This window comes from Gopherus evgoodei, chromosome 9, assembly GCF_007399415.2.
Source record: "Gopherus evgoodei ecotype Sinaloan lineage chromosome 9, rGopEvg1_v1.p, whole genome shotgun sequence".
In the NCBI taxonomy this organism is placed as follows: domain Eukaryota; kingdom Metazoa; phylum Chordata; order Testudines; family Testudinidae; genus Gopherus; species Gopherus evgoodei.
In genome coordinates, this window is record NC_044330.1 from 63,301,244 (window position 1) to 63,311,247 (window position 10,004).

The 10,004-nt window shown below is 47.4% G+C and overlaps 1 non-coding gene across 1 annotated transcript; it reads left to right on the forward strand.

The window, feature by feature from the left end:
* Positions 1–550: 550 nt before the first annotated feature.
* Positions 551–623, forward strand: TRNAK-UUU. Its single transcript has one exon. It is a non-coding gene; the product is annotated as a tRNA-Lys (tRNA).
* Positions 624–10,004: the final 9,381 nt, after the last annotated feature.

The window sequence follows — 10,004 nt, forward strand, 5'->3', positions numbered from 1 at the left end:
GAGTTCTGATAGAACAGATTCATCTCCTCATAGAGAGATCAGCTTCAGTATCTCTCATATGGTCCATGCTGGAGCTCTTTTTTGATTCTGGGACTGCATGGTCACCTGTGCTGATCGGCACTCCATGCTGGGCAAACAGGAAATTAAATTCAAAAGTTTGCGGGGCTTTTCCTGTCTATCTGGCCAGTGCATCCAAGTTCAGATTGCTGTCCAGAGCGGTCACAATGGTGCACTGTGGGAGAGCACCCGGAGGCCAATACCATCTAATTGCGGCAGCACTAACCTAATCCAACATGGCAATACCGATTTCAGCGCTACTCCCCTCATTGGGGAGGAGTACAGATATTGGTACTAAGAGCCCTTTATATCGATATAAAGGGCTTCCTTTTGTGGATGGGTGCAGGGTTAATGCGATTTAATGCTGCTAAATTCGATATGAACTCGTAGTGTTGACCAGGCCACACAGAGCAGCAGGTTTCCCCTATTGTTTCCTGCTCTTGTTGTCTTCACTAGTTTCTCTTCTGCACCAACTTGCTCTTCTCCTTTGTGAGCCTGGCTAGCTCATTTGGCAGAGCGTCAGACTTTTAATCTGAGGGCCCAGGGTTAAAGTCCCTGGTCAGGTGATAAACTACTCATAAGGATCTTACACTGTCTTTCTGAAGTCCTCTTTGATGTTCCTCTTTCTCTTCAGGATTTTCCCTTTCCTCAGAAAGGCCTTTTTGTGTGTGGGTTTGAAGGGGCAACTTCCTGACAGCACCTCTGTCCTTGCAGCCTGGAGGAATAAAGGCCTCTGGGCATATAGCATGTTCCTTCCCTGCACACACACACATACAAACACACAGAATATCCCTAAGGAACTGGAATCACCTGCTGCCTTCCCCTTTCCTGCTGGATTCCCAAACGAGGATGCTCTACAGCCCAAACCCATGTCCCTTCTTTTCCCAGTGCCCCTCAATCCCAACCCTCTGTCCCTCCTATGCACACTGCTCCTCACTCCCAACCAGAGCCTACTCCTCTTCATCCTTCTCCTCTGTCCCAATCCACATACCCCTCCTATTTCCAGTGCCCCTCAATCCCAACCCATAGCTCTCTCCTCCTTACACTGCTCCTCGATCCCAACCCACAGGCCCCTCCTCCTCACGCTGCTTCTCAATCCCAGCCCACGGCTCCCTCCTTCCCTCCAGCAGCAGGTGCCTCAGACTCCCTCAGGAAGATTTTCTTGCAAGGTTTCGTGTATGAGTCTCCATGTGGATTTTATAGTATGTTGGAAATAGGTTGGATTGCTTGCCGAAATGATCGCTTTGGGCTGGTGTTGGATTCCCAGTCTCCTTATTATTCGGGCAGGAGAAATAAAGGGTTGTTATCCTTGTTGTGTGATTTGAGGGCAGCCCAACTGTGCTTGGCAGACCCCGATTGAGGGACTCATCCTCAATTCAATAGCACTCGCTAGGCAGGGGAAAGGGGTTCCAAAGCCAAGTGGGCTGGGCCCTGGGTCCTAATACTAAAATTTAGGTGTTAGATCAATGTTAGGACAGGGTGGCAGTGAAGGGATGAGTGAGTCCCTAGACAACATAGTGAGTATGGTGCCTTCTTATTTTCCCCCTTTTCCACCCAGGATAGCAGGTGAACTCTACAGAGGCACCTCTGGGCTTGCACTGACTAAGGACAACAGCTGTGAGTGGGGTGAAGAGCAGGGATAGCTCATGTTAAAGGACTTTTGGTTGCTGGACTTATGAACCGTAGAGAGAAGGACACTGCCCAGCTTATTTGGGGGTGAGTCTTTTCCTTGTAGTTTAGGTTTATGAGTTGGGGCTGCTGACATGACTTCTGCTAACCCTGGGCTTACATTGCAATGTAGACATATTCTGAGAGGGCATCTATACTGTGATAAAAGCCCTGAGGCCCGGCTGGCCTGGATCATCTGACTTGGACTCCTGGGGCTCAGGCTGTGAGGCTAAAAACTGCAGTGCAGACATTTGGGCTCAGACTGGACCTCAGGCTCGGAGACCGTCACCCCTCATGGGGTCTTGGAGGCTGGGCTCAAGCCCAAGTGTCTACACAGTAATTTTATAACCCTGCAGCACAAGCCCCACAAGCCTGAATCAACTGACCCAGGGTTTGAGAATAGTGACTTGAGTATGTTTATGACAATGTAGACATAATGCTGTGCTATGTCCAGACTGCAATGAATCACCGAAGGCTGCCTGTCATAAACAGATAGCTACGGGTTAATGTTCTTTTACCTGTAAAGGGTTAACACAGGGAACCTGAAACACCTGACCAGAGGACCAATCAAGAAACAAAACTTTTTCAAACCTGGGTGGATGGAAGTTTCGGGTGTGAGTAATTTGTTCTTTGTCTTATGTCTGTGCCCTCTCGGCTCTGAGAGTGATTTTTCTATCTCCAGGATTTCTAATCTTCTGTTTCCAAGCTGTAAGTACAAGGATAGTAAGACAATAGGTTTATATTTTTTTCTTTTGTATTTACATGTGTGTTGTTGCTGGAATGTGTTAAATTGTATTCTTTTGGAATAAGGTTGTTTATTCATTTTTTTCCTTTAAGCAATTGACCCTGTATATTGTCACCTTATTACAGAGACTATATTTTATGTCCTTTTTCATTCTTTTTATATAAAGCTTTCTTTTTAAGACCTGTTGGAGTTTTTCTTTAGTGGGGACTCCAGGGAATTGAGTCTGCAGCTCACCAGGGAATTGGTGGGAGGAAGAAGTCAGGGGGAAAAATCTCTTTGTGTTAGATTTACTAAGCCTGACTTTGCATACCCTCTGGGTAAGGGGGGAAGAGAGATTAGATCTCTCGGTACTTGTGTTTCCAGGACTGGAAGCAGGGAATCTCCTAGGGTCGTCCAGGAAGGGGAGCGTGGGAGGAAGTAACAAGGAAACAAGGGGAGGGGGTTATTTCCCTTTGTTGTAAGACTCAAGGCATCTGAGTCTGGGGGTCCCCCAGGGAAGGTTTTGGGGAGACCACAGTGAGCTAGGCACTGTATAATTCCTAGCTGGTGGCAGCGATACCAGGTCCAAGCTGGTAACTAGGCTTGGAGGTTTTCATGCTAACACCCATGTTTTGGACGCTAAGGTCCAGATCTGGGGAAAAATCTTATGACACTGCCCCATGCCAGCTTAGGCTCCCAAGGCTTTGGCTGTGGGGTGGTAAATCTGCAATGTAGATGTTTCAGCTCAGGCTCAATACTGGGCTCTGGGCCCCCTCAAAGTTGGGAGGGAGTTTAGCAAGCAAAAAAGGTAAAACCGCAATGAAGTATTAACAGTGAGTTCCCTGCACACACCCCCCTCCCAGTTTTGTGAGCTAGTTACATACCAATTCACTGACTGTTTGGAAATCTGAATTTAAACTGAAACATTAATACACACTTTAAAAGCTTATACAGTGTATGATAAAATATGTGTGTCTGAAGAAGTATAATAGATTTGAAAAGTATGAACATAGACTAGCTTCCTTGCTTCCTTATACAGCTGTTTTTTATGACAATGTCAGTGCATTCATTTCGGTGGTGTTGGCCAACCTATTAATTTCAAATGATGATTTGTAAGCAAAGTCTAAATGAGCTCTCCCTGACAGGTAGTGATGAGCTGGGGCTGCAGGGAAAGGCTTCAGGGCTAGATTCTATTTACATTCACACCTAATCTACCTAGGTATCCAGCAAACAGAGCTGAGTTGTCCAAGTGATAGATTTTGGATGGGGTTGGGTTACAAACCACTTGAATGTGGGGGGAATGGGGGATGAAATGTTGTTCTTATTGTTTGAGTAAAGGGCAGTAGAACTGTAGCCTGTGATGATTTGAAGACATCAAGAGAGAGGGTGGGGACCTGTCCCTCTCCACTGTTTAAAGACAGAGCTGATTAGGCTCCATAGAGAGTCTTTTGTTCTGTTAAGTGACCACTGCAGCTGAAATCACTGACAATCAGATCTAAGTGCTTAGTCCTGTTGTGGGGCCAGTGTTCCTGTGGGACAGTGTTTCTGTGGAAGAGACAGCCCAGACTGCACTAGCTGTGAGGCTCCCCCAATGAGAGCTCAGCTGAAATCACTGAGAGCTGGTGAAACCTCAAGAGACCAACTCGCAGAGGTCACAGTGGCAGGTGGCAGCAGAAGGTGACTGCGCAGGGCCATTGGCAACAGAGTGGTGGAGTGAACAGTGGCACAACCAACAGACATGGCCAGAGCGAACAGTGAGCAGCTGGAGGAACGAGCAAGGTACCTTCTTGTCCCCCACCTGGCAGGTGTACTCACTTGAAAGCACCTCTGAACTCTGAGTCTCCACTGACCAAGGACAACACCGGTGAGTGGAGTGCGGTGGAGGGAAAAGTGAGGGGCGTGTTAAATAAACATTTGTTTGTTGGACTATATTTTAGTCACTTTGCTCCTGAATGCTAGATTTGTGACTGGGAATGGAAACTTATATAAATATGTTTCCTAGTAGGCCAAGATTTTTAAAATGCATTATTTGCCCAGGTTGTTATCTCACATTGTTGCTATCTTGGGAGGTCATTATATTGGGGAGTTTCTGTACTAAACATTTTTATTATTATCATTCATTTTTACATAAGAATGGTCATACTGGATCAGACCAATGGTCCATATAGCCCAGTACCCTGTCTTATAACAATGGCCAATGCCAGGTGCTTCAGAGGGAATGAACAGAACAGGTAATCATCAAGTGACCATCCCCTGTTGCCCATTCCCAGCTTCTGGCAAACAGGTTAGGGACACTCAGAACATGGTATTGCATCCTTCCCCATCCTGGCTAATAGCCACAGATGGACCTGTTCTCCAGGAATTTATCTAGTTCTTTTTATAATCCTGTTATAGTGTTGGTCATCACAGCATCCCCTGGCAAAGAGTTCCCTGGATTGACCTTATATTGTGTGAAGAAGTACTTCCTTTTGTTTTTTTTTAAACCTGCTGCCTATTAATTTCATTGGGTGACTGCTAGTTCTTCTGTTAAGTGAAGGATTAAATAAAATTTCCTTATTCACTTTCTTCGCACCAGTCAGGATTTTGTAGACCTCTGTCATATCCCCATTAGTCATCTCTTTTCTAAGATGAAAATTCCCAGTCATTTTAATCTCTCCTCCTGTTTCATACCCCTGATCATTTTAGTTGCCCATCTCTGTACCTTTTCCAATTCCAATATATATATATTTTAGGATGGGTGACCAGATCTGCACACAGTATTCAAGGTGTGGGTGTACCATGGATTTATATCGAGGCAATGTAATATTTTCTGTCTTATTATCTATCCCTTTCTTAATGATTCCCAACATTGTTTGCTTTTGTGACTGCTGCTGCACATTGATTGGATGTTTCAGAGAACTATCCACAATGACTCTGAAGGCCACGGCTACACTGGCACTTTACAGCGCTGCAACTTTCGCGCTCAGGGGTGTGAAAAAACACCCCCCGAGCGGTGCAAGATACATCGCTGTAAAGCATCAGTGTAATCAGTGCTGCAGCGCTGGAAGCACAGCTCCCAGCGCTGCAAGCTACACCCGTAAGGGATGTGGTTTACGTGCAGCGCTGGGAGAGCTCTCTCCCAGCGCTGACGCTCCGACTACACTCACACGGCAGCGCTTTGAAATTTCAAGTGTAGCCATACCCCAAGATCTCTTTCATGAGTGTTAACAGCTAATTCAGATGCCATCATTTTGTATGTATAGTTGAGATTGCTTTCCCATGTGCATTACTTTGCATTTATCAACATTGAATTTAATTTGCCATTTTGTTGCCCAGTCACCCAGTTTTGTGAGATCCTTTTGTAGTTCTTCGCAGTCTGCCTGGGACTTAACTATCTTGAATAGTTCTGTATTATCTGCAAATTTTTCCACCTCACTGTTTACCCATTTTTTCCAGATGAATATGTTGAACAGTACTGGTCCTCGATCTGACCCCTCAAGGATACCACTATTTATCTTTCTCCATTCTGAAAACTGATAATTTATTCCTACCCTTTGTTTCCCATCTTTTAACCAGTTACTGATCCATGAGAGGACTGCCCTCTTATCCCATGATGGCTTACTTTTCAAAAGTCAATTTAAATTAAATACATTTTTTTAATTTTTTTTTTTTGGAAATCTAGAGCTGTTATGTGTTTTGGTATAACTTGCATTATCCTTATGTTAAATTTGCATAATCCTAACAAAACATTTACTTTATTCATATATCTTTTATTTATCTCATTGGACCTGACACCTTCCCTATAAATTCAAACACTCCCCCTAATTTCAATTCCTGGGGAAACCACTGAGTATTACCCTGGGCTCAATGGCATTTCTCTATTGGTCTGTCTGCTTTGGGGCAGGGACAATAACACGTCCTGCTGCATTTGTTATTTCAAAAGGCAGCTTAGGATTTTCATTCTCATACACGGTGCACAAAGCAGGACTTAACACTCAGTGTAACCTAAATGAGCCGCCCACAGATTCTGGCAGCCACAAAGAGCATTTGGTGTGAGAGCCCAGACCTGCCCCTGTCCCTGTCCCAGCCCCAGGGGCGAGGGGTCATCCACGACCTACCAGCTGCTAACTCCTAAACTTTCAGTAACTCAGTGCCTGGAGTGTAATTTAAACCATAAGAAAAACCACACTGGGTTAGACCAAAGGACCATCTAGCTCTGAATCTTGTCTTCTGACGGCAGCCAAGAGCAGATGCCCCAAAAGCCACTCAACAAGGCACCACTGAGAGTTATTATCCCTGCCCCAAAAGCAGACAGACCAATGGAGAACTGCCATGAGTCCAGGGTAATACTTCCCTGCGGTTTTACCATTTCCACTTGCTAAACTCCCTCCCAACCTTCTGGGCTCCTAGAGCAGGGTACTGAGCCTGAGCTGAGATACGTACAGTGCAACTTTACAGCCCAAGCCACATGACCCTGATTACTCCAACCCAGGCCTGCCCTGGATGTTTCATTGCACTGGAGACGTACCCTAACATTATGTCTACACTGTGATAACACACCCAGGGCACCTGTCTCAAAGCCCAGGTCAACTGATTCAGGCTTATGGGGCTGGGGCTGCAAAACTATAAAATTACAGTGCAGACGTATGGACTTGAGCCCAACCTCTGAGATCCCACGAGGGGCGAGGGTTTCTGAACCCAGGCTTCAGTGCGAACACAAATATCTGCACCACAGTTTGTAGCCTCTCAGCCTTAGCTCCATGAGCCCAAGTCAGATGACCCAGGCCAGCCATCCTGCCATCTTTATCCCGGGAGAGATGGACTCTAAGGGTACGTTCCCATTGCAATGGAAGCCCAGGTGTGGCACGCTGTGCTCAAAGCAGCACCCTGCAAGCCCCATATTCACCACTCTCATATAGTGATGATACGTTTTGAACAAAGTCTGCCTGGTGAGGGATCATTTCAAAAATCTTGAACTGTTCATCTGTTTAACCTTAATGTCTTCTTGCATTCTATGTGCTCACATTGGTTTGGGAAGTTATGAAGTTTGCTCTGTGTGCATTACAGAAATATGTTATGAGGTTGGGAAATGCCCACCACCAGCCTTTCAGGTGTGACAATGGAGGAGCCTGACTCCCTTCTGGCCCATTGAAGGTATCCACGCTCCCAAGGACTATTCCAGGAACCGTGTTCAATGCAGACTTCTCCGAGATAGCCCAGCAACAATGGACAGTGCTTGACTCATGTCGTAGCAAAGGTACTTCCTAGCAAGTTGGAAGAAACTATGAAAGGGAAGTAGAGACATTATGAATTGGCCTCTCTCCCCCACAACTCAACAGCTGGAAACACATCTGGAGGACAAAGACTGAAATGAGATAAATCAGAAGAGAATAACAATAATACATTCAAATCAAAGTTCTCAAACAGACTACTATTGTTTTTTTAGCAGAAAATTTTCAGTTTGGGGAATTTTGTTTTCCCAGTCAGACCTTGCCAAGGGAAGCAGGGAGAAAATGTTTGAGTTGCCTTCTTCAGGACAGCTTGCCCTAGACATTCTAGCTGTGGGTCACTGTCATGGCCTTGCTGAGAAATGGGGTATTTTTATAATTTGAGGAGGTCCCAGGGTGTTTGGGGGAGATTATGAGGATGTTACCTTTTGAGATAAAAACTAAGAAATACAGAACTAGATCTATTTTTTTTTTTTGGAAAACAGATATTTAGACATTTTATTTAAAGCTGGGGAGGGGGAGGAGAGAGAGTTGTCTGAGTTTCTAATTGCAAGAAGCATTATTGTTTGATCTGTCATTGTACCAAAGGGGAGATGGTTGTCTAGAAAGGACGGGTGAAGATTAAAAGCATCCAGTGAGGATAGGATTCAAACCCATGGGTGCAGAGCACAAGGGATTAGCAGTTCATCACCTTAACCACACAGCCACCTCATCTGACCTATTAAAAAAGGGACAGGAGGAGAAATCTAAGGCCGGCAGTGATAGGAACAATATGGAGTTTTTAAATACTAAGCAGAAGCAGGGACTGAATGAGCTCCCCCCTCACATCTAGTGAGTAGCTGGGGGAAAGACTTCAGGAACAGTCCGTGTTTGCATAGACACACCTACTCTGCCTAGGTATGCAGCATCATGGGGCTGCTTCCCCAAAATGACCAGTTTTGGCTGGTGGCAGGTTACAAATTACTTTAGCACTGAGTGGTATGAATTGTTATTATCCTTCCTGCATGAGTGAAGGGCAGCAGAACATACCTAGTCCATCCTGATGGAGGAGTAGGTGGGTGAGGAATAGCTTTTATTGGACTGTATAGAAGTGATTGAGGACATCATCCTAAACCAGTGGTCCCCAAACATTACACACTTTGCCCTCTTATCCATACCTGTGGCCCCTCAGAAGCCACAGTCGAAAACCAGGGCTGGGAGTGGGGCTGTTGCTTTCTATGGAGAGGGGTGCAGACAAGGGTGAAGGGGGTCAAGGCTGAGCTGCAAGCCAGAGGCCCAGGCTGAGGGTGGGGTTGAGGAAAAGCTGGGACAGAGTGGGGCTCCGTGCTGCTCCCTCCATGGGGGCTGGCTCAGGCCCTGAGGTGCCCCCATGAATGTTCCTCTGTGTCCCCCTAGGAGTCACACCCCACATTTTGGGGAGCACTGAAGCCTACTCGCTAATCAGGGGTTAGTGATGCCAAAGCCCAGGGAAAGGGAGACCAAGTGCAGGGATCCCAGCACCAGAACCATGCCCCCCCCGCTTTTGTCTGTGGATCTGCCCCCTTCTGCACCTTCCACTCATGGCCCCATCCACTATGTCACCTCTGTTCCACCCCTTCCCCCACTGGCCCCACCCTTTCACTCCTTTACCCCTGCACCACTGTGGCCCCGAGACCAGAGAAGCTCTGTGGCCCTGCTGCAGCTCCCAGGCCATAGCAGGGAGTGGGAGCTCCTTCAGCCCAGGGGCTGACGTGGGGCAGACTTTTCCAGGGGGGCCCAATTTGACCAGGGCCCCTAGTCATGGGCCCCACTGCCCCCTTGGCGACGCAAGGTTTGGGGAGGCTGAGCCCCACCCCCCGAGCCTCCATTACGAGCCGCCCAGGCTACTACTGCTCAATGTGTGGCCAGTCTTCCTGTGTTCTCTGCTGTTTGTGCTGGGGAGCCTGGCTGGCCTTAGGGATGGGGCCCCCCTGCAGCCACCCAGGGCTCCAGGGGGTCAAAGGGCACCATGTGCCAGTGCGAAGGTGCTCACTGCTCTCCCCTGCCCCAATGCTCCTCCATGGCCCCATAGAGAGTTGTGGGGAGAGAGGAGCAACACTGTGTGCTCCATGCATCCTGGTCACTTTCCCTACCTGGGCTATGCTGTGAGAGGAGCATCAGAAGCTGCTGCTCTCTGCCCTCCTCTTATGCAGCCTGGCTGAGGAAAGTGACCTGGATGCAGGGAGCTCGGATGATGTCGCTTCTCGCCCCCACAGCTCCTATGGGTGCCCGTAGGAGCAGCTTTCCAGGGAGGAGCAGGCAGCAATGCCAGCTGCTCCATGCACACAGGTCAGTGTCCCCACGTGGGTGCAGGAGGGGGTGCAGGGGTT